The sequence below is a fragment of the Mobula hypostoma genome, chromosome 18, assembly GCF_963921235.1.
Source record: "Mobula hypostoma chromosome 18, sMobHyp1.1, whole genome shotgun sequence".
Classification (NCBI taxonomy): Eukaryota; Metazoa; Chordata; class Chondrichthyes; order Myliobatiformes; family Myliobatidae; genus Mobula; species Mobula hypostoma.
This window is the reverse complement of record NC_086114.1, coordinates 36120584-36142795: the sequence shown is the minus strand read 5'-3', so window position 1 is coordinate 36142795 and position 22212 is coordinate 36120584. Positions and strand designations below refer to the sequence as shown.

Sequence of the window (22212 nt, the reverse complement as noted above, 5' to 3'; positions counted from 1 at the left end):
GACATATGAGCAGAATTAGACCAGTGGTCCCTAACCACCGGGCCGCAAAGCATATGCTGCCGGGCAACGAGGAAACGATACGAATCAACTGCACATTCCCTGTCACACCCACTGTTGAACTTGAACGCACACGAGGTCATTGCCCATGTGAGGACATAAGTCGGTCATTAACCTACAACTACTCGATGAGTGAAAAACAAACGTTGCTTGAGAGTTTCTTTGGAAGAGATGGTAGGGGACATAAAAGGCCTAACAATGATGATAATGCACATACAGCTGAGGCCGAGACTGCAAAAAAAAGCTTCCTTCAACAGAAAATACGATGAGTCATACATAAAATATGGCCTTATTGCGACCGGTGACTCGCACAGTCCAAGCCCCCTGTGTGTGATATGTGGAGACAAGCTGTCTAATGAGGCAATGAAGCCCTCAAAACTGCTTTGGAACCTTGAGTCCAAGCACCCTGTACTTAAAGACAAACCCATCGAGTTTTTTGAGCAGAAAAAACGTGAGCAAGTGGGACAGAAGCAAGTGCTGAGAGCGACCACCTCCACAAATGCTGCTGCTCTGAGAGCATCATACTTAGTGGCTAGCCGTATTGCTAAGGCTAAGAAGCCTTTCACTGTTGGGGAAGAACTGATTCTGCCTGCTGCCAAGGACATGTGCCGCAAACTGTTGGAAGAAGCTGCAGCTAGCAAGATGGCACAGGTTTCTCTTTCAGCTACCACAGTTTCAAGGAGAATCGATGACATAGCGGAGGACATCGAAGCACAGCTGTTGGAACGGTTTAACGAGTCTGGTTTCATTACCCGAGTCAAAGAGGTTGCTCCTGATTGCCAGTCTGCACACTGTGTCACACACAAGGAAATGCAGGCTAGCCGAAAAATGTCACCTGATCTTAACAGTGTGTTGAGTGATGTTGTTGAAGTTATCAATCACATCAAAGCAAAAGCCCTTAACTCACATCTGTTTGAGCAGCTTTGTGAGGAAATGGATGCAGAGCACGAACACCTTCTCTTACGCACTGAAGTCAGGTGGCTATCAAGGGGGAGAGCCCTGGCCAGGGTTTTTGAGTTAAGAGAGCAGCTACAGAGATTTCTTTCAGGAAAAAAGTCACCACTGGCAGCACACTTCAGTGACGAGGAGTGGATACCAAAACTCGCTTATCTGAGTGACATCTTCAACCTGCTCAATGAACTCAATTTGTCACTTAAGGGGAGAATGTGTCTGCCTTCACAACCAAACTGGAACTGTGGGGACAGGGGCATATTTGACATGTTCCCAACATTAGCTGGGAATTTGGGAGAGACTGAGGCTCACAGCTGGTGCGCGAACACCTATCTTCGCTGTCGACAGAATTTGAGTGTTACTTCCCAACCGCAAATGACCCAAGACGTGCAAAGGAATGGGTCCGTGACCCATTTGTGAATGTCCCCGGTGAATCGTCCATGTCAGCGCGGGAAGAAGATCAACTCCTCGAGCTTGCAAATGACGGTGGGCTGCAAAGTATATTTGACATAACATCTCTGCCGGCATTCTGGATCAAAGTCAAGGCTGAATATCCTGAGATAGCCACGAAAGCACTGAAGACCTTGCTTCCATTTCCAACATCATATCTCTGCGAAGCGGAGTTTTCTGCAATGAATGCAACGAAAACTAAATTGCGGAATAGACTGGACATAAGGAACCCCCTTATGACTTATAATTGACATCACTATATTCATGCGAGGAAAATATGCACTGTGTGTTTAATATTAAATTTGTTAGATAAACCCTTTTAGAAACAAAATTGAGTGTATTAGCCACTGATAAGTGACTTATAGTTGACTTATCACCTATACGCCGGTCGTGATTAACAACCCCCCCCCCCCCCGTCGGCCGGTCCGCAAGAATATTGTTGATATTAAACCGGTCCGCGGAGCAAAAAAGGTTGGGGACCCGTGAATTAGACTATTCAGCCCATTGAGACTGCTGTGCCATTCAATCGGGCTGATTTGTTTTTCATCTCAATCCCACTCTCCTGCCTGCTGTCCATGACCTTTGAAGCCCTGACAAATCAAGACCCTCTCCACCTCTGATCCTCTGATGAGAACTGGCTTCAGAGCCTCTGGTTTCCCTCTCCTGAAGTCTACAATCAGTTCCTTGGTCTTGCGGACATTGAATGAGAGGTTGTTGTAATGACACCACTCAGACAAATTTTCAATCTCCTTCCTGCATGCTGATTCATCACCACCTTTGATACAGCCCACCACAGTGGTGTCATCAGCAAACTTGAATATGGTGTTGGAGCTGTACTTAGCCACACAGCCATAGGTGTAAAGCGAGTAGAGTAGGAGGGTAAGCACACAGCCCTGTGCTGGTGAAGGTTGTCGAGGAGATATTTTTGCTGTTTTGCCTGTGGTCTGCAAGTGAGGAAATCCAGGACCCAATTGCACAAGGATTGCCTAGGACTTGGATTTTACTGATTAGTTTTGAGGGGATGATGGTATTAAGGCACATTACCTTGTTTTTCTCTGGCACTGGGGTGATAGTGGTCTTCTCAAAACAGATGGGAACCTCAGATTGGAGTAAGGTGAGGTTAAAAATGTCTACATATACTTCTGTCAGCTGGTCTACACAGGATCTGAAGATGCGGCTAGGGACTTGATTCAGGTTGGCTGCCAGGGAGGCTGACTGACATTTGTGACTGTGATTGTAGGTTAGGGCAGGTGAGTCAAAGAGCACCCCCCCCCATAGCACAGAAACAGGCTCTTCAGCCCATCTACTCCATGCCAAATTGTTATTCTGCCTCTTCCCATCTGGACCATAGCCCTCTATACCTCTCCCATTCATGCACTGATTCAAACTGTTGCAATTGCCCCCACATCCACCACTTCCATTGGCAGCTCATTCCACACTCACCACCGTCTGAGTGACGAAGTTCTCCATCAGGCTGTCCTTAAACATTTCACCTTTCACCCTTAACCTATGACCTCTAGTCCTAGTTTCACCCAACCTCAGTGGAAAAAGCCTGCTTGCATTGACCTTATCTGTATTGTCATAATTTTGTATACTTCTATGAAATCTCCCCTCAGTCTATTTCTCTCAAGGAAAATGTCCTAACCTACTAACTTTTCCTATAATTTCTCACGTCCTGGCAACATCCTTGTCAATTTTCACTGTACTCTTCCAAAGTTCAAAGTAAATTCATTTACCAAAGTACATATATGTCACCATATACAACCCTGAGATTCTTTCTTTGCGGGCATTCACAGTAAATCCAAGAAACATAATGAAAGAGCACCAAACAGGACAGACAAACAGCCAATGCACAAGAGATAAAAAACTGTGCAAATACAAAAAATGAAAAATAATAAATAAATAAGCAATAGAAACATAGAAAACCTACAGCACAATACAGGCCCTTCTGCCCACAAAGCTGTGCCGAACATGTCCTTACCTCAGAAATTACCTAGGCTTACCCATGGCCCTCTATTTTTCTGAGCTCTATGTATCCATCCAGGAGTCTCTTAAAAGGCCCTATCGTTTCCACCTCCACCACCACCACCGACAGCCCATTCCATGCACTCACCACTCTGCGTAAAAAAACTTACCCCTGACATCTCCTCTGTACCTTCTGCCAAGCACCTTAAAACTATGTCCTCTCATATTAGCCATTTCAGCCCTGGGAAAAAGCCTCTGACTATCCACACGATCATTGCCTCTCATCATCTTTTACACCTCTATCAGGTCACCTCTCATCCTCCATCGCTCCAAGGAAAAAAGGTTGAGTTCACTCAACTTATTCTCATACAGCATGCTCCCCAATCCAGGCAACATCCTTGTAAATCTCCTCTGCACCCTTTCTATGGTTTCCACATCCTTCCTATAGTGAGGTGACTAGAACTGAGCACAGTACTCCAAGTGGGGTCTGACCAGGGTCCTATGTAGCTGCAACATTACCTCTGGGCTCCTAAACTCAATCCCATGATTGATGAAGGCCAATACATCGTATGCCTTCTTAACCACAGAGTGAACCTGCACTGCAGCTTTGAGTGTCCTATGGACTCAGACCCCAAGATCCCTCTGATCCTCCATACTGTCAAGAGTCATACCATTAATACTATATTCTGTCATCATATTTGACCTACCAAAATGAACCACCTCACGTTTATCTGGGTTGAACTCCATCTGCCACTTCTCAGCCCAGTTTTGCATCCTATTAATGTCCCACTGTAACCTCTGACAGCCCTCCACACTATCCACAATACACCCAACCTTTGTGTCATCAGCAAATTTACTAATCCGTCCCTCCACTTCCTCATCCAGATCATTTATAAAAATCACAAAGAGTAGGGGTCCCAGAACAGATCCCTGAGGCACACCACTGGTCACCGACCTCCATGCAGAATATGACCCATCTACAACCACTCTTTGCCTTCTGTGGGCAAGCCAGTTCTGGATGCACAAAGCAATGTCCCCTTGGATCCCATGTCTCCTTACTTTCTCAATAAGCCTTGCACAGGGTACCTTGTTAAATGCCTTGCTGAAATCCATATACACTACATCTACTGCTCTACCTTCATCAATGTGTTTAGTCACATCCTCAAAAAATTCATTCAGGCTCGTAAGGCACGACCTGCCTTTAACAAAGCCATGCTGACTATTCCTAATTATGTCTCTCTTTTGGGAATAAATACGTATTGAGAAAATAAAATGGAATCTTTGCAAGTGAGTCCATAGGTGGTGGGAACAGTTCAGTGATGGGGCAAATGAAGTTATCTACACTGCTTTAAGAGTCTGATGGATGAGGGGTAATAACTGTTCAGGAACCTGGTGGTGTGGGTGCTGAGGCTCCTGCACCTTCTTCCTGATGTCAGCCACAAGAAGAGAGCATGGCCTGGGTGGTGGGGTCCTTGATAATGGATGCTGCTTTCCTGCAACAGAGCTCTGTGTAAGTGCACTTAGTGATGGGGAGGGCTTTACTCATGATGGACTGCGCCTAGGATTTTCCATTCCAGGGCATTGGTGTTTTGCATACCAGGAATTATGGATCTGTATTCCCAAATCTCTCTATTCTGCTGTATTCATTTCATTTGTTCTTATTTCACTGACCTTCTGTTGGAAGCATGCATAGAATAGATTGACCTCATCAAGGATGGGTGTGATGCTACCCGTCTTTATTTTGCAGCCTATGATAGCATGTGAGCTTTTATGCAACTTGCACTATTGGATATATAGGACTGGCTCATGGACCTCCGGTTTCCTCCTCCTGAAGTCAATAATCAGCTTCTTATTCTTGCTGACATTGAGTGAGAGCTTCTTGTTGTGGCACCACTCAGCTAGATTTTCAATCTCCCTCCTATATGCTGATTCATCACCACAGAAAAGCAGCATCTATCATCAAAGACCTCCCCACAACCATCCAGCCAAATCCCTCTTCTTGCTACTACCATTAGGAAGATAGTACAGAAGCCTTAGATGCACAGTTCCAGGTCAGGAACAGTTATAACCCTACAACCACCAGGCTCGCAAACCTGTGTGGATAACTTCAGTCACCACTATGAACTCATTCTACAAACTACAGACTCACTTTCAAGGACTCTACATCTCTTCCTCAGTATAATTTTTTTATTTGCACAGTTTGTCTTCTTTTGCACATTGGTTACATTGTATCTGACTGTACATACATATCTACAAAACAATTATGTTTGGGCAACATCCTCCCACATTTCCTTTCCTTATTGCTTGTACATTGTAACGGAGACATAACATAAAGATATTTTCTCCCTCATGTTGTGAGATGCATGTAAAAAATAAAAATAAATTCTAATTGTCAGCTTTTATCTTATTTTATGTATTTTTTGTAAATTCTGTTGTATTTCTTTTTTCCCGTAGATGCCTGCAAGAAAGTGAATCTCAAGGTAGTATGTGGTAACATACTTTGATAATAAATTTGAACTCTTGAACTGACAGCTGGGAGGATTATCTTGGCACCTCTGAACGCTGTGCACCTCAATACCTCTGTACTTCAATTGCTCGTACAGATCATGGTCAACTGTGCTGAATGCCTCAGACCTGGACTTCATTTGGGAATGGATCTCTCATGGTTTCCTGTTGGTGAACACTTCTTTGATACACAGCCCTTTACACACCTAGTGGTAAAATCTGTTACGCATTGGCTTAGTCATTTGGGTTAACTAGTCCACTGACTCAGAGCAGCTAGTTAAGAGCTCATCTCTTTCCTCAGGTCAGCACCGTACCAGATCCTCATGTATGCTTGAAAGAGTTCAAAAGTACACGTGGACTAAGATGTTAACTGTTGAATGAACACAGCTTGATTATCTACCTTTTCAAAATGCTTGTAGTGGATGGAGCAGTAGACATGGTTGGTGGTTATGTAACAGTATCCATGTCCTAATAGTGAATGTACAATTATCAGCACATCTCCTATCAGCACACAAGATGGGCTGATAATTGTAGAGGTATTGTTCGTCATTTTCAAACCATCTGAAGCTAATGGGGTTGTGACACACAACTGAAGAGTTGCAAACATCACCCTTATTCAAGAAAGGGTATAAGGACAAACAATTTACAGCCCAGTCAGCTTAATTTCAGCCTTTCAGAATGATAATCAAGAACATAATCAGCTATCATTTGGACAATGTGGAGTGATGAGAAAAAAACCTTTGATTTGTTGAAGGTAAACTTTGTTTAACTAATTTGGTAAAGCTTTATGTTGAGGTTCCTGAGGGTAAATGATCAAAGTACAATTTATGTGCCATATTAGGATTTTTAAAAAAGGTGTTTAATAAAGTGCTAATCTCTTTCATAAACTGGTTTAATCCCATAGGGGAGAAAGAGTTCACAGGTAAAGGTGGTTAAGTGATGGGAAACAGTGACAATGCAGCATTGTTCTTGGGCCAGAGAGAATTCTGCAATCACAAACAAGAGAAAATTTGCAGATGCTGGAAATCCAAGTAATACAGTACACACAGACTGCTGGATGAACTCAGCAGGCCAAGAAGCATCTACGGAAAAGAATACTGTACAGTCAACGTTTTGGGCCAAGACACTTCAGCTGGACCTCAATGCTCTGACCACCAGAAAAAGCAGGATCTCCCAGTGGCCACCCATTTTAATTTCACTTCCCATTCCCATTCCGACATGTCTATCCAGGGAAACACGAGGATTCCTGCAGATGCTGGAAATTCAAGCAACACACATCAAAGTTGCTCCTGCGTTCACCAGCAACTTGAAATGTTGACTGTACCTCTTCCTAGAGATGCTGCCTGGCCTGCTGCGTTCTCCAGCAACTTGAAATGTCGACTGTACCTCTTCCTAGAGATGCTGCCTGGCCTGCTGCGTTCTCCAGCAACTTGAAATGTCGACTGTACCTCTTCCAAGAGATGCTGCCTGGCCTGCTGCGTTCACCAGCAACTTTGATGTGTGTTGCATGTCTATCTAGGGCCTCCTCCACTGTTGTGATGAGGCCACACTCAGTTTGAAGGAACAACAACTTATATTCTGTCTGGGTAGCCTCCAACCTGATGACATGAGCATCGATTTCTCAAACTTTCAGTAATGCCCCCCCCCCCCAGCCATTCCCCATCCCCTATTTCCTTTCTCACCTTGCCTCCCTTTGGTGCTCCTCCCACTTTTTCTTTATAGAAACATAGAAAATAGGTGCAGGAGTAGGCCAATCAGCCCTTCGAGCCTGCACCACCATTCAGTATGATCATGCCTGATCATCCAACTCAGAACCCTGTACCTGCCTTCTCTCCATACCCCCGATCCCTTTAGTCACAAGGGCCATATCTAACTCCCTCTTAAATATAGCCAATGAACTGGCCTCAACTGTTTCCTGTGGCAGAGAATTCCACAGATTCACCACTCTCCGTGTGAAGAAGTTTTTCCTCATCTCGGTCCTAAAAGACTTCCGCTTTATCCTTAAACTGTGACCCCTCATTCTGGACTTCCCCAACATCGGGAACAATCTTCCTGCATCGAGCCTGTCCAATCCCTTTAGGATTTTATACGTTTCAGTAAGATCCCCCCCCCCCCCAATCTTCTAGATTCCAGTGAGTATAAGCCTAGTCGATCCAGTCTTTCATCATATGAAAGTCCTGCCATCCCAGGAATTAATCTGGTGAACCTTTTTTGTACTCCCTCTATGGCAAGAATGTCTTTCCTCAGATTAGGGGACCAAAACTGCGCACAATACTCCAGGTGTGGTCTCACCAAGGCCTTGTATAACTGCAGTAGTACCTCCCTGCTCCTGTACTCGAATCCTCTTGCTATGAATGCCAGCATACCATTCGCCTTTTTCACCACCTGCTGTACCTGCATGCCCACTTTCAATGACTGGTGTGCAATGACACCCAGGTCTCGTTGCACCTCCCCTTTTCCTAATCGGCTACCATTCAGATAATGATCTGTTTTCCTGTTTTTGCCACCAAAGTGGATAACCTCACATTTATCCACATCAAATTGCATCTGCCATGAATTTGCCCGCTCACCTAACCTATCCAAGTCACCCTCCATCCTCTTAGCATCCTCTTCACAGCTAACACTGCCGCCTAGCTTCCTGTCATCCGCAAACTTGGAGATGCTGCATTTAATCCCCTCATCTAAGTCATTAATATATATTGTAAACAACTGGGGTCCCAGCACTAAGCCTTGCAGTACCCCACTAGTCACTGACTGCCATTTTGAATAGGTCCCGTTTACTCCCACTCTTTGCTTTCTGTCTGCCAACCAATTCTCTATCCACATCAACACCATACCCCCAATACCGTGTGCTTTAAGTTTGCACACTAATCTGTGTGGGACCTTGTCAAAAGCCTTTTGAAAATCCAAATATACCACATCCACTGGTTCTCCCTGATCCACTCTACTAGTTACATCCTCAAAAAATTCTATCAGATTCGTCAGACATGATTTTCCTTTCACAAATCCATGCTGACTTTGTACGATGATTTTACCACTTTCCAAATGTGCTGTTATCACATCTTTGATAACTGACTCTAGCATTTTCCCTACCACCGATCTTAGGCTAACCGGTCTATAATTCCCCGGTTTCTCTCTCCCTCCTTTTTTAAAAAGCAGGGTTACATTAGCCACCCTCCAATCCTCAGGAACTAATCCAGAATCTAAAGAGTTTTGAAAAATTATCACTAATGCATCCACTATTTCTTGGGCTACTTCCTTAAGCAATCTGGGATGCAGACCATCTGGCCCTGGGGATTTATCTGCCTTTAATCCCTTCAATTTACTTAACACCACTTCCCTACTAACATGTATTTCCCTCAGTTCCTTCATCTCACTAGATCCTCGGTCCCCTACTATTTCCAGAAGATTAATTATGTCCTCCTTTGTGAAGACAGAACCAAAGTAGTTATTCAATTGGTCTGCCATGTCCTTGTTCCCCATGATCAATTCACCTGTTTCTCACTGTAAGGGACCTACATTTGTCTTAGCCAATCTTTTTCTTTTCACATATCTATAAAAGCTTTTACAGTCAGTTTTTATGTTCCCTGCCAGTTTTCTCTCATAATCTTTTTTCTCTTTCCTAATTAAGCTCTTTGTCCTCCTCTGCTAGACTCTGAATTTCTCCCAGTCCTCAGGTGAGCCGCTTTTTCTGTCTAATTTGTATGTTTCTTCTTTGGAATTGATACTATCCCTAATTTCCCTTGTCAGCCATGGGTGCACTACCTTCCTTGGTTTATTCTTTTGCCAAACTGGGATGAACAATTGTTGTAGTTCATCCATGCGATCTGTAAATGCTTGCCATTGCATATCCACCGTCAACCCTTTAAGTATCATTTGCCTTTATCTTTCTTCCATGGATGTCTGTCCTCTCCTATCAGACTCCCCCTTCTCCAGCCCTGTATCTTTTTCATCAACTTCCCAGCTCTTTACCTGACACCTACCCCCTCTGGTTTCACCTCACTTTGTGTTTATCCCTCCCCTCCCTCTTTTAACTCTACTCATCTTTTTTTCTCCAGTCCTGCTGAAGGGCCTCAGCCTGAAACATCGACTGTACTCTTTTCCATAGATGCTGCCTGGCCTGCTGAGTTCCTCCAGCAGTTTGTGTGTGTTGTGAGAACTCTGTAGTGTTGATTGCTTGCAATCAGCATTAGGTAGTGTGTTTATATTTGTGTGTTAAGGGTGACCTTACTTTAAGCTACCATCATTTGAAGTATTGTCTTGCAATTGACTGCTCTGTAGGATAGAGCAGTGTTTTGGAGACCTCCTTGTAGTAAATGGCCCCGCTCTTGCAACTGTTCCTGGGTCTGTGAGCATGTGTATTTCCTCACCCACAAGGTTTCACAAAGAACCCAGGACACTGATTCCAGTTAGCTACTTTGCTTAGAATATGATCTGGCCTCATGAACACAATTGTGTCAGCATTAGGTAGTGTGTTTATATTTGTGTGTTAAGGGTGACCTTACTTTAAGCTACCATCATTTGAAGTATTGTCTTACAATTGACTGCTCAATTTCCAAATTTACGGATGATACCAGAGGATGGCAATGGACTTCAAGAGGATGTATGCAGGATAACAGAAGGTATACAGTTTAGAAATAAACCAGTTGATCTACTTGAACCTTCTTGCATCTTGTGATCACTTGAATTGAGTATGATGTTGTCCGAAAGGGTTGTCAGTTAATTCACTTAATGATGAATGCCTCTGCATGACTTTGACACATGGCAGAAACCACACTGTCCTTGACAGATCTGGGGGCGAGGGTCCAGTGGCATGGAATGTACGATGACTGAGGACTCTTTACTGCTGCAGCCTTCCTCCACCTTCCTTACAGTTGTTATGTGTCATCATCTTCTGCCAACTCGACCACTGAGGTCTTGGTTGGTTTGATCTTTGTCTGGAGCCTTCCCCTTGAACTTACCACCATATGGCACTTAGCTCCTGGTCTTACCAGGAATTGTAGGCTAAAGACTACAAAAAAGGATAGAAAAGGCATGTCAAAAGGGCAATGTTATAATAGTCATGGGAATTTCAATATGCAGGTAGATTGGGAAAATTAGTTTGGTGCTGGATCCCAAAAGGGGGAGCATGTAGAATGCCTACAAGATGGCTTTTTAGAGCAGCTCATAGTTGACCCAACTATGGATCAGTTATTCTGTATTAGGTGTTGCACAACGAACCAGAATTGATTAGAGAGCCCTTGGGAGAAATGATCATAATATGATAGAATTCACCGTGCAATTTGAGAGGGAGAAGCTAAAGACAAATGGATCAGTATTACAGTGGAGTAAAGGGAATTACAGAGGCATGAGAGAAGAGCTGTCCAAAGTTGATTGGTAGGAGACTCTAGCAGGGATGATGGTGAGTAGCAATGGCTGGAGTTTCTGGGAGCAATTAGGAAGGCACAAGATAGATACATTCTAAAGAAGAAAAAGTATTCTAAAGGCAGGATGACACAGCTGTGGCTGACAAGGGAAGTCAAAGCCAACTTAAAAGCCAAAGAGATCAAAAATAAGTGGGTTAGAGGATTGGGAAGCTTTTAAAAACCAACAGAAGGCAACTAAAAAGTCAGAAGGCCAGAAAAGATGGAATACAGAGATAAGCTAGCCAATAATATTAAAGATGATACCAAAGATGCTTGGTTATCTCATTGAAACCTATCAAATGTTGAAAGGCCTTGATTCTGTGGATGGGGAGAGGATGTTTCCTATGTTGAGGGAACCTAGGACTAGAGGACGCAGCCTCAGCCTCAGAATAGAGGGATGTCCACATAGGACGGAGATGAGGAGGAATTTCTTTAGCCCGGGAGTGGTGAATCTGTGGATTCCATTGCCACAGGTGGCTGTGAAGGCCAAGTGATTGGGTATATTTAAGGTAGAGGTTGATATATTCTTGATTAGTCAGGGCATGAAAGGTTACAGGGAGAAGACAGGAGACTGGGGCTGAGAGGAAAAGGATCAGCCATGATGAAATGGCAGAGCAGACTGAATGGGCCAAGTGGCCTAATTCTGCGCCTGAATTTTATGGTTTTATGGCTAAACTCTAGATAGCATAATCCTAATGATAACAAGAACTCACATGTTTCTTCACCACAGCAAGGTGAAGATCCTTGTGGAGTGTGGAGGAGCAGAGGGATCTGGGGGTACATGTCCACAGATCCCTGTAAGTTGCCTCACAGGTAGATAGGGTAGTTAAGAAAGCTTATGGAATGTTAGCTTTCATAAGTCGAGGGATAGAGTTTAAGAGTCGCGGGGTAATGATGCAGCTCTATAAAACTCTGGTTAGGCCACACTTGGAGTAGTGTGTCCAGTTCTGGTCGCCTCACTATAGGAAGGATGTGGAAGCATTGGAAAGGGTACAGAGGAAATTTACCAGGATGCTGCCTGGTTTAGAGAGTATGTATTATGATCAGAGATTAAGGGAGCCAGGGCTTTACTCTCTGGAGAGAAGGAGGATGAGAGGAGACATGATAGAGGTATACAGGATATTAAGAGGAATAGATAGAGTGGACAGCCAGCGCCTCTTCCCCAGGGCACCACTGCTCAATACAAGAGGACATGGCTTTAAGGTAAGGGGTGGGAAGTTCAAGGGGGATATTAGAGGAAGGTTTTTTACTCAGAGAGTGGTTGGTGCGTGGAATACACTGCCTGAGTCAGTAGTGGAGGCAGATACACTAGTGAAATTTAAGAGACTACTGGACAGGTATATGGAGGAATTTAAGGTGGGGGTTATATGGGAGGCAGGGTTTAAGGGTCGGCACAACATTGTGGGCCGAAGGGCCTGTACTGTGCTCTACTGTTCTATGATCTATGTTCTATATTCTATCCTCAGAGAAGATTTACACTGTGAACCTCAACCACTCCCAGTCTCCCACTGTCAGAGTGAAGACATTTAATCAAAATCCCTATTGGATTTTTTGATGGCATTCTTATATTCATGGGCTCTAGTTGAGTCCCACCTATTATGTTTTGTAATCGCAAAACTTAAAACAAACTAATTGGAAGACAAGCAAGGGTCCAAAATGAGAGCCTAACTTTGTGTTTAGTTTTAAGCGAGGTGTGTATGTATCACATGGGAGCATCAAGATGTATGGAATTTGTATATTTTTGCATATAATTCATAATGATTATGTAAACAACAAAACAATGCTTAACCAAACAATATAATATATTTCAATATTACTGAACTATACATAATACCACCAACAAGTGGAACATTCTGTATCCACTCTATCAAAACCTCTTTCTTGTTTTAAAGATTTTTGCTTTATCATTCTTCATTTTTCTTCAATTGGGGAAAGTGGAGTTTGTACAGATCTGTATCTTCTCCATTACCTTGGAATCAGAATCAGGTTTATTAATAATGTGATCAGAATTGTACTCCAAGTATGGTCCAATGTATCTCTGCCGAACCATTCTGCACATTTATTATCCTTTTGTGATTTGTTGCCATCCTCCTTAGTATTATTCTTTCCTCAATCTGTAAACCATAAAAAATATTTTTGATTCCTTGTCTGGATCATCAGTGTAATTTGTGAGGAATGGTGGTCCCAGCTTCTGGTTCTTGCCTACTAGCTGCCCATTACTCCTTGTTTCTGTCTCGTATCTAGCCAGCAATCTACTTTGCTCTCTGCCTCTAACTACATTCTTTAGAGTTCTATGGGAAATCTAGCTGAATTACATATATTTCAATACCAATACCTACTCCATTTTTACAATGCAGCAAGATTACTCTTCCAGTCACTCTTTATCATTCCAAAGCCACTATGGTGCTGATTATTATAGATTTTATTTTCAATACTGTTCTCATCTCTTTTTGTCAGAATTCTTTCCAGCAATATTAAGCTGATTGGTCTATTATTCTCTGGAGAGATTCTAACCCCTTTTTTAGAATATTGGTAGTATATTAATTATCTGCCTTTTTTAAAATAAGTTATTAAATATGTGTACTAATATCTTCACTATCTTTTTCTTAGATTTTAACATTATTGATGCAATCTTTCCAGATGAAAGTTTATGATCTTTTCTGATCAGTTTACTCAATATAGTTTCCCATTTTAAATGCACTAATTCCATATTCATCTCATTATCTGATTCCATATCACTAGTAAATACTACAGCAAAATAATAAGTTAACATTTCTGCCATCGTCCTGTCATTGCCTGTGTGCCAGCTTATGAACACCTGAACTATGTACAGCCCATCCATATGGACAAGTGTTTGGGAGGTGGTGGGATTGATTTGCAGTTCACATAGACAGAACTTTGCTCTAAACTGGGGAGAACCCCTCTTCATCACTTGGTTGCCTTATTCCTGTCCCAATTTTCCTTTCTTTATTAATTTGCTCTTAAAATATGTTATTAATTTGCTTATCTTCTTTGATGATTTAATTTCATAATTCCTCCTTTCCTTTATCTGTTTTTCCAACTTCCCTCTTAATTGCTTCATATTTTTTCTTATTGAGGGCACCCTTCATTCTCTGTATTTAATATCTATCCTGTTCCTCATCTTAACTCCTTCCTTGGAGACATAAGAGATGCTGGAGGACCTCACTCTAAATGCTGGAGGTACTCAGCAAGTCAGACAGCATCTATAGAGGGAAATGAATGTTCAACATTAGGCTCAAAACAAAAATGTTCATTGCAGTGTAAAACGCACAAAATGCTGGATGAACTCAGAGGGCCAGGCAGCATCTATAGAAAAAAGTACAGTCGACGTTTCGGGCTGAGACCCTTCATCAGGACTGGAAAAAGAGATTAGAAGTCAGTGGAAGGAGGTGGGGCGGAAAGGAAGAAGTACAAGGTGATAGATTAAACTGGGAGAGGTGGAGGGGTGAAGTAAAGAGCTGGGAAATCAATTGGTGAAAGATAAAGGACTGGAGAAGGGGGAATCTGATAGGACAGGAAAGGAGGCCATAGAAGAAATGGAAGGGGGAGGAGCACCAGAGGGAGGTGATGGGCAAGTACGGAAATAAGGTGAGAGAGGGAAAAAGTGGGGGGGGGGCATTACCGGAAGTTTGAGAAATCGTTTGAGGTTGAGGCTACCCAGACAAAATATAAGGTATTGCTCCTCCAACCATAGTGTGGCCTCATCATGGCAGCAAAGGACACCATGGACTGACATGTTGGAATGGGAAGTAGAATTGAAATGGATCCCACTTTTTCTTGTGGACATGGTTTTCCAATCTATGTCAGGTCTCACCGATAGGAGGCCACACTGGGAGCACCGGATACAGTAGATGACCCCCCCCCCCCTAGCAGACTCACAGGTGAAATGTTGCCTCACCGGGGAAGGACTGTTTGGGTTCCTGATTGGTAGTGAGGGAGGAGGTGTAGCACTTGTTCCGTTTGCAAGGATAAGTGCCAGGAGGGAGATCAGTGGGGAGGAACGAATGGACAAGGGAGTCGCATAGGGAGTGATCCCTGTGGAAAGTGAGGGGGGGGTGGAAAATATGTGCTTGGTGGTGGGATCCCATTGGAGGTGCCAGAAGTTATGGAGAATTATGTGCTGGACGTGGAGGTTGATGGGGTGGTAGGTAAGGACAAGAGGAAAAGAGGAACCCTATCCGTAATGGGGTGAGGGCAGATGTGCATGAAATGGAAGAGATGAGGGCAGTTTTGATGGTGGAGGAAGAAGAGCCCCTTTCATTAGCTCTGGAAGGAAAAGCCTCATCCTGAGAGCTGAAGTGGTGGAGATGGAGGAAATGAGAGAATGAGATGGCAGTTCTACAAGTGACAGAGTGGGAAGAGGTATAGTCCAGGTAGCTGTGAGAATCAGTTTGTAAAAGGCATCAGTGGATAAACTGTTTCCAGAGATAGACAGAGAGATTGAGAAAAGGGAGGGAAGTGTTGGAACTGGACCAGGTAAATTTGAAGGCAGGGTAGTAGATGGAGACAAAGTTGATGATATCAATAAGCTCAGCATGGGTGTAGGAAGCAGCACCAATGCAGTCGTCAGTGCCCCCTCTTTTCCTTTATGCTGTCTTTGACTTCATTTGTCAGCCACAATTGTCTCATCTTCCTTTTAGAATATTCCTTCATCTTTGAGATGTACAGAATCTATCCTGTGACTTCTGAATTGCCCCCAGAAATTCCAGCCATTGCTGTTCTGCCATTATTCCTGGTAGTGTCCCCTTCCAATCAACTATGGCCAGCTCCTCTGTAATGCCACTGTAATTCTCTTTACTCCACAGTAATATTGATATATCTTATCTATCCTCTCCCACTCGAAATGTAAGGTGAATTCCATCATATTATGATCACTGACTCCTAAGGGTTCTTTTACCTTAAGCAAATTTGGTTCATTACACCCAATCCAGAATTGCCTTTCCCCTCGTGGGCTCACCATAAGCTGTACTAAAAAGCCACGTTGTAGGCATTCTACTAATTCCTTCTTGGGATCCAGCACCAACCTTGATTTTCCCAATCTACCTGCATATTGAAATTCCCCCATGATTATTATAACATTGTCCTTATTACATGCCCTGTTGAAATTTATATCCCACACACTGGCTACTGTTCGGGGGCCTGTATATAACCCCCATCAGGATCTTTTTACCCTTGCAGTTTCTTAACTATACACACAAGATTCTATATCTTCTGATCTTATGTCACCCTTTTATAAGGGTTTTGATTTCATTTTTCACCAACAGAGCCACCCCACCCCCTCTGCCTACCTGCCTGTTCTTTCGATACAAGGTGTATCCGTGGATCTTAAACTCACAACTATGATCTTCTTTCAACCACGACTCTGTGATGCCTACCATGTCATACCGGCTAATCTCTAACTGCACTACAAAATCATTTACCTTATTCCACACATTGCATACATTCAAATATAACATCTTCAATCCTGCATTCATCGCCCTTTTCAGTTTTGCCGCCATTACACTTCAACTCATTCTGACTGCAAATTTGGCCTATCATTTGCCTGTCCTTCCTCACAGTCTAACTACACACAGTATACCAACTCCCTTATCCTCAGCCCTATCACTCCAGTTCCCACCCCCCTGCCAACTTAGTTTAAACCCTCCCCAACAGCTCTAGCAAACCTGCCCACAAGGATGCTGGTCTCCCTCGGGTTCAGGTGTAATCTGTCCTTTTTGTACAGGTCATTTCTTCCCCAGAAGAAATCCCAATGATCCAGAAATCTAAACCCTGCCCCCTGCACCACTTCCTCCACCACTCATTCATCTGTACTATCATCCTATTCCTGCCCTGACTAGCATGTGGAACTGGGAGTGATCCAGAGATCACTACCTTGGCGGTCCTGCACTTCAGCCTCTTCCCTAACTCCCTGTACCCACTGCGCAGGACCTCTTGCCCCTATCCAGCCACGTCATTGGTGTCAATGTGCACTACAACCTCTGGCTGTTCACCCTCCCTCCTGAGAACATTCTGCAACTGTTTTGAAAATTCCTGGAGCCTAGCACCTGGAACGCGACTCGCCAACCTTGCTTTTCTTTCGTGGCCACAGAACCTGCTGTCTGCCCTCTTAACTAATGAGTCTCCAACCACTATCATTCTGCCTGACTTAACCCTTCCCTTCTGAGCCTCAGAGCCAGCCACAATGCCAATGATCTGGCTGTGTTGCTGTGCCCTGATAGGTCATTAACTTCCCTAAATATAGATTCAGAATCTGAAACCCCTTATTACCTCCACTTATCAGCTCCCAGCCTTTGTCTCTACCCCCACCTCTGCTTGCTCACCAGGCTCCTGCTGCCCATCTCTTTACCTGGTTTTAGTTTTCATCAGGCAACCCTGCTTCTCCCTCCCTCTCACCTCTTTATACCAACCATCTCCCCTTTACACTCACAGTCCTTGATGCAGGGTGACAACCTAAAACATCAACCATTCCTGTCTCCACAGATGCTTCCTGACCCACCAAATTCCCCCAGTGGTTTGTTTTCAGCTTCACTTGTTCATTTTACCTCTTTATGTGACATATCATGAGGATTTATTTTGTTCTTACAACAGAACATATTTTTCCTGAGATTTAGTTGGGATGAACACTGCACTAGAGGCCCCAGTTTTGGTGTACACTCTTACTACAGTTCCCAATACTGTCCTGAACACCCCACTCCTACAGCAAACCCCAACGCTGGTGTACAGTCCACTCCCACTACGGACCCCAGCTCTGGTGTACAGCCCACTCCCACTACGGACCCCAGCTCTGGTGTACACCTGATTCCCTCTCTGCCTGTACATCCCACTCCCACACAAACCCCAGCTCTGGTGTACAGTTCACTCCCTCTACAGATCCCAGCTCTAATCTACACTCCCATATTCTCAACAATTCCGTCAGATTCATCCACTCACATATCCACTACACTTAATTTCTGTTTCAAATCGTCCCTTATTGTCTAAAGCAGGTTAACCCTGAACTCCCCTTGATATTTCAGCAGTAGGCAGATACTTCACAGCTGTTCCCTGCTATTACAATATGTTGTATTGGCAGGGTTGTGATTACAGCTGCGTTCTGCAATCTGCTGGAATCGATGTGTGGCTTTAATTTTGACATTATGAAACATTCCATTTCTGCATCAACTGCATGAGCTGCTTTATTAGACCATCAATACTTTTTAACCACTTTTCTCAGCATAAAGACCAGAACGTCTTATGGGGAAAAAAAGCCATTTTAAGTAAAGCTTCTGATTTGAGATCTCCCTTGCTGAGATAATTTGCAGTCTGTGAATAAACCTTCATCCTGCAGATTAGGCTGAACTCACAGTCTGATTCTTTAACATTACTTCATACTGGTTTGCTTCCGTCCACTGGGTCCCAGCTCCTCTCATCTGGTAGAATGGTTATCACCAGAAGCTGGGCCTAACACTCTGTTGCTGGGATACAGGAACAACACATACAAGATGAAAGTATTCACTCTTGTTCAGCACTTTCCCTGATCAAGGCAGCTAAATTCTTTTTGCAACTAGTGAAGTATTTTCCATGAACTCCCTGTCTTCAAGGGGCTATGACATACATAGCAAAAATCCCATTAACAGAATCAAGATAAATGACTAAGTAACAGATAAAGTGAATGATCCAGCCTTTTACCCAGGGTAGGGGTGTCTAAAACTAGTGGGGAAAGGGTTAAAGGGGACCTGAGGGTCAAGATTTTCACACGGAGGGTTGTGGGTGTAGGGAGTGAGCTGCCAGAGGAAGTGGTAGAAGTGGGTACAATTACTCTGTTTAAAACACATTTGGACAGGCACATGGATAGGAAAGATTGACAGGGATATGGATCAACACAGGCAAATGAGACTAGCTCAGGAAGGCAACTTGGTCAGCATGGATTAGTTGGGCCAGCAGGCAACAGGCTTGTTTTCTTGCTGTATAATTCTATGAATCTCTCTGATCCCATCTATAATGTTGGGGGCAATGGGAGTTAGGGATGTTGGGTGCGAGTAATGTTGATCAGGACAAGAGGAGAAAGTTTGTTCCTCTTTGAGTAATCTCATGAGATTTCATCTAACACCCAAGAAAAATGGTGTTGGTTAGGTTTACAAATCTCATCTGAAACATAGCATCAACAATGAAATACTTTTCAGTCGACTGAGATTTCATGTTGAAGATTCAACAAAAAGGTCTTGAATCTTCAGAGTTCCAGCTCAGGTGAGATAATGCTCAGAGATGCTGCCCATTATGTGAGTTCTGGGATCTAAATTATTTAATCAGCTCCTATATGAAAAGGATGGTCAAGCCAAAGTGATTCGTAAAACGTGTAAATCATTCACTTGACTTTAATAATGGCAGTGAATGTTACAAGATGCATTGACTGTGGTGCTTCAGTCAAATAGAAACCACAATCACCATCTCTCACCCATGGAAAACAGATTCTGGAGGGGGTTGAAGTGAGGAGCAGTGAGCTATAGTCGGATAGAGTGAAATGGTTGACCCCTTTGGTGCAGTGATTGGGAAATGTTGTGTCACAGTCACCTATAATTAAAGTGACAGAACATAAGGAGTTCCAGACACAATATTGTCCACCCAGTAACCTCCTGTGAGACCGTCCTGTGCTCCACAGAGCCTTGTTCCAATTAATGCTACCCAGTGTTTCCATTATTGCACAGAAAAATTAGCAAATTAAAAATAAACAGGGAGAAACCTGCAGCATAAAATACAGTTGCATTGCGGAGGAGCAGATAGACCACAGCTCTCCTCAGCAGTCCCAGCAGAACAGGCAGTTTGCTCTCCTGCTCCTCGAGGTGTGGTAGCATAGCGATTACATCATTGGACTTGTATTCAAATTTATGAGCTCACACAGCTGGCAAATTAAATACAATTGCATAAAGCCAAGAAATTACCAAATGTTTGTATAAACCCATCCAGTTTACTGATTCCCTTTGTAGAAGAAAATCTGTCGTTTTACCCAATGTGACACCAGACCACAGTAGTAGACTTTTAACTGAAACAGCTCAGTATGCCACATTTCAAAAGAAATCAAGGATGAACAATAAATATTGACTTTGCCACAATGTTGTGTTTGAATCAAAAGTACTGACTCTCATGGGAAAGGAGAGGTATAACCCCACAGTCTGTAACTCAATAAATACTGAATTCCTTCTGTTGCTCTCTTCAAAGTGATCAGTTCTCAGATGAACCCTGCAGCACAGTGGTGAGGTTAGAAGGGCTCCAGCCCTCAGTTTCAATCCTACTCTTCGGTACACTCTGTGCAGAGTTTACACCAGGTGTTCTGGTTTCCTCCCATGTCCCAAAGATGTGCTGGTCATGGTCAATTGTCTCTCATGGAAGTGGGAATTGATAGAAATGTGGGGAGAAGAAATTACAGGAAAAAATATAGTGTGAAATGAGATTGCTTGGTGGGCTGGCATAGACATGATGGGCCAAATAACAACCTCCTGTGTCATAAAGAACTATAGTTGAAGGTATATGCTGAAATGGTCAAGGTTACCTCAGTAGCTTGTACACCCACTTTCCATTGATGTTAATGCAATGGTCCCTAATTGTTGCCCTTATTATGGATGTATATAGTGAGCAGCCAATCCAATATCCCCAGTTTTACACTAATGTCACAAGTTAAAACCACCCCTCTCTTGCAAGTGAGCTCTCAGTGTCGGATTCATCACAGCCAATAGTAACTTGGTCCTTCTAAGTGGTCAGAAGCTGGAATCTGTGTTTTACTTGTCCTCTCTGGAACTTTTAGCATAACTCATATTGGTACCCATCTAATAATCCTGGAATTAATTGTTGACAAAGATATCACTAGACTACCTGAAGGGACCTCCTCCAGTACGGTTACCAACTCTGACTGGATGCATCCCTGTAGCTTTGACCCTGTGACCAGCTTCCTGTAACTCAGCAGCTCAGTAACAATTCTTTCCATCAGCAGCAATATTTTTGAAATAGCATCAATTAAAGTGAACATCAATTATAGGGTTCAATGCTTGTTTCTCTCCCTAAGTCCTAAAGATCAATCTTGGATCCCTACACAGTTCTGGAGAACTGACGAAAATGGTTCAGCTGTTTATGTAGTCCTGAAATAAGTATTTTGCCATACTGATGAAATTTTAGTGGATCAAACTGGTACTCTGTTCTTCAGATCTGATTAAAGTTCCATTAATATTAAGGAAAGACTGATGGGGTAGAGGGGTTGATATAGATAAAGTACCTCAACTACTGGGCAAGATCAAAACCACAGCCCATGAAAATAAGAGAGTCACCAAGAAACTTAATAAAAAATTCAAGATTTTTTACCCAGAGAGTTGCAAAATATCATCAGGTCAATTGAGTATATTAGCTGAATAGCAAACATCAAGTCAAGTGGAAGGTAAATAGGTAAAAATAAAGGAAGGGACGTGTTGCATTGATGAGTGGTAAGTGGTCCATGTTGGGCACAAACACTGGCTGGAATCTGTTGGATTGAATGTTTATGTTTGTTAATATTTGCATTTCTACATAACATTCCAGTTTTTGTTCAGTTACTAAAGGTAAAAAGACATCTTCTGAAACATCCACATAGAGAGGCTCAGTTATCTTATCCAGTTTCTTCAGGGACATGGTGCCATTATCTCCAACAGATTGTTATGGGGTATCTGCCGTTTTCATTTCTGAATTTGCTTCAAGAAATTCGAGGTACAAGGATATTTTACATAGGACTGAGTAAAGGAAAGCTGATAAGGACCACTGTCAAGTCTTCGGCCCAGACTTCCACCTGCGGCTCGATGGAGTAATACATACATTTTGCGGCTGCCTTTAATTGCTCCTTTTCCCCAGTTTAAACCTTGAA

General features: G+C 43.2%; 1 long non-coding RNA gene across 1 annotated transcript in view; it reads left to right on the top strand.

Annotated features, from left to right (window-relative positions):
- Positions 1–22212, top strand: part of LOC134358472 (uncharacterized) — a 30733-nt gene that overhangs the window by 4425 nt on the left and 4096 nt on the right. The window contains exon 2 of the long non-coding RNA XR_010020878.1: positions 5878–6682. This is a non-coding gene — a long non-coding RNA (uncharacterized LOC134358472). The remainder of the gene's footprint in view (positions 1–5877; positions 6683–22212) is intronic.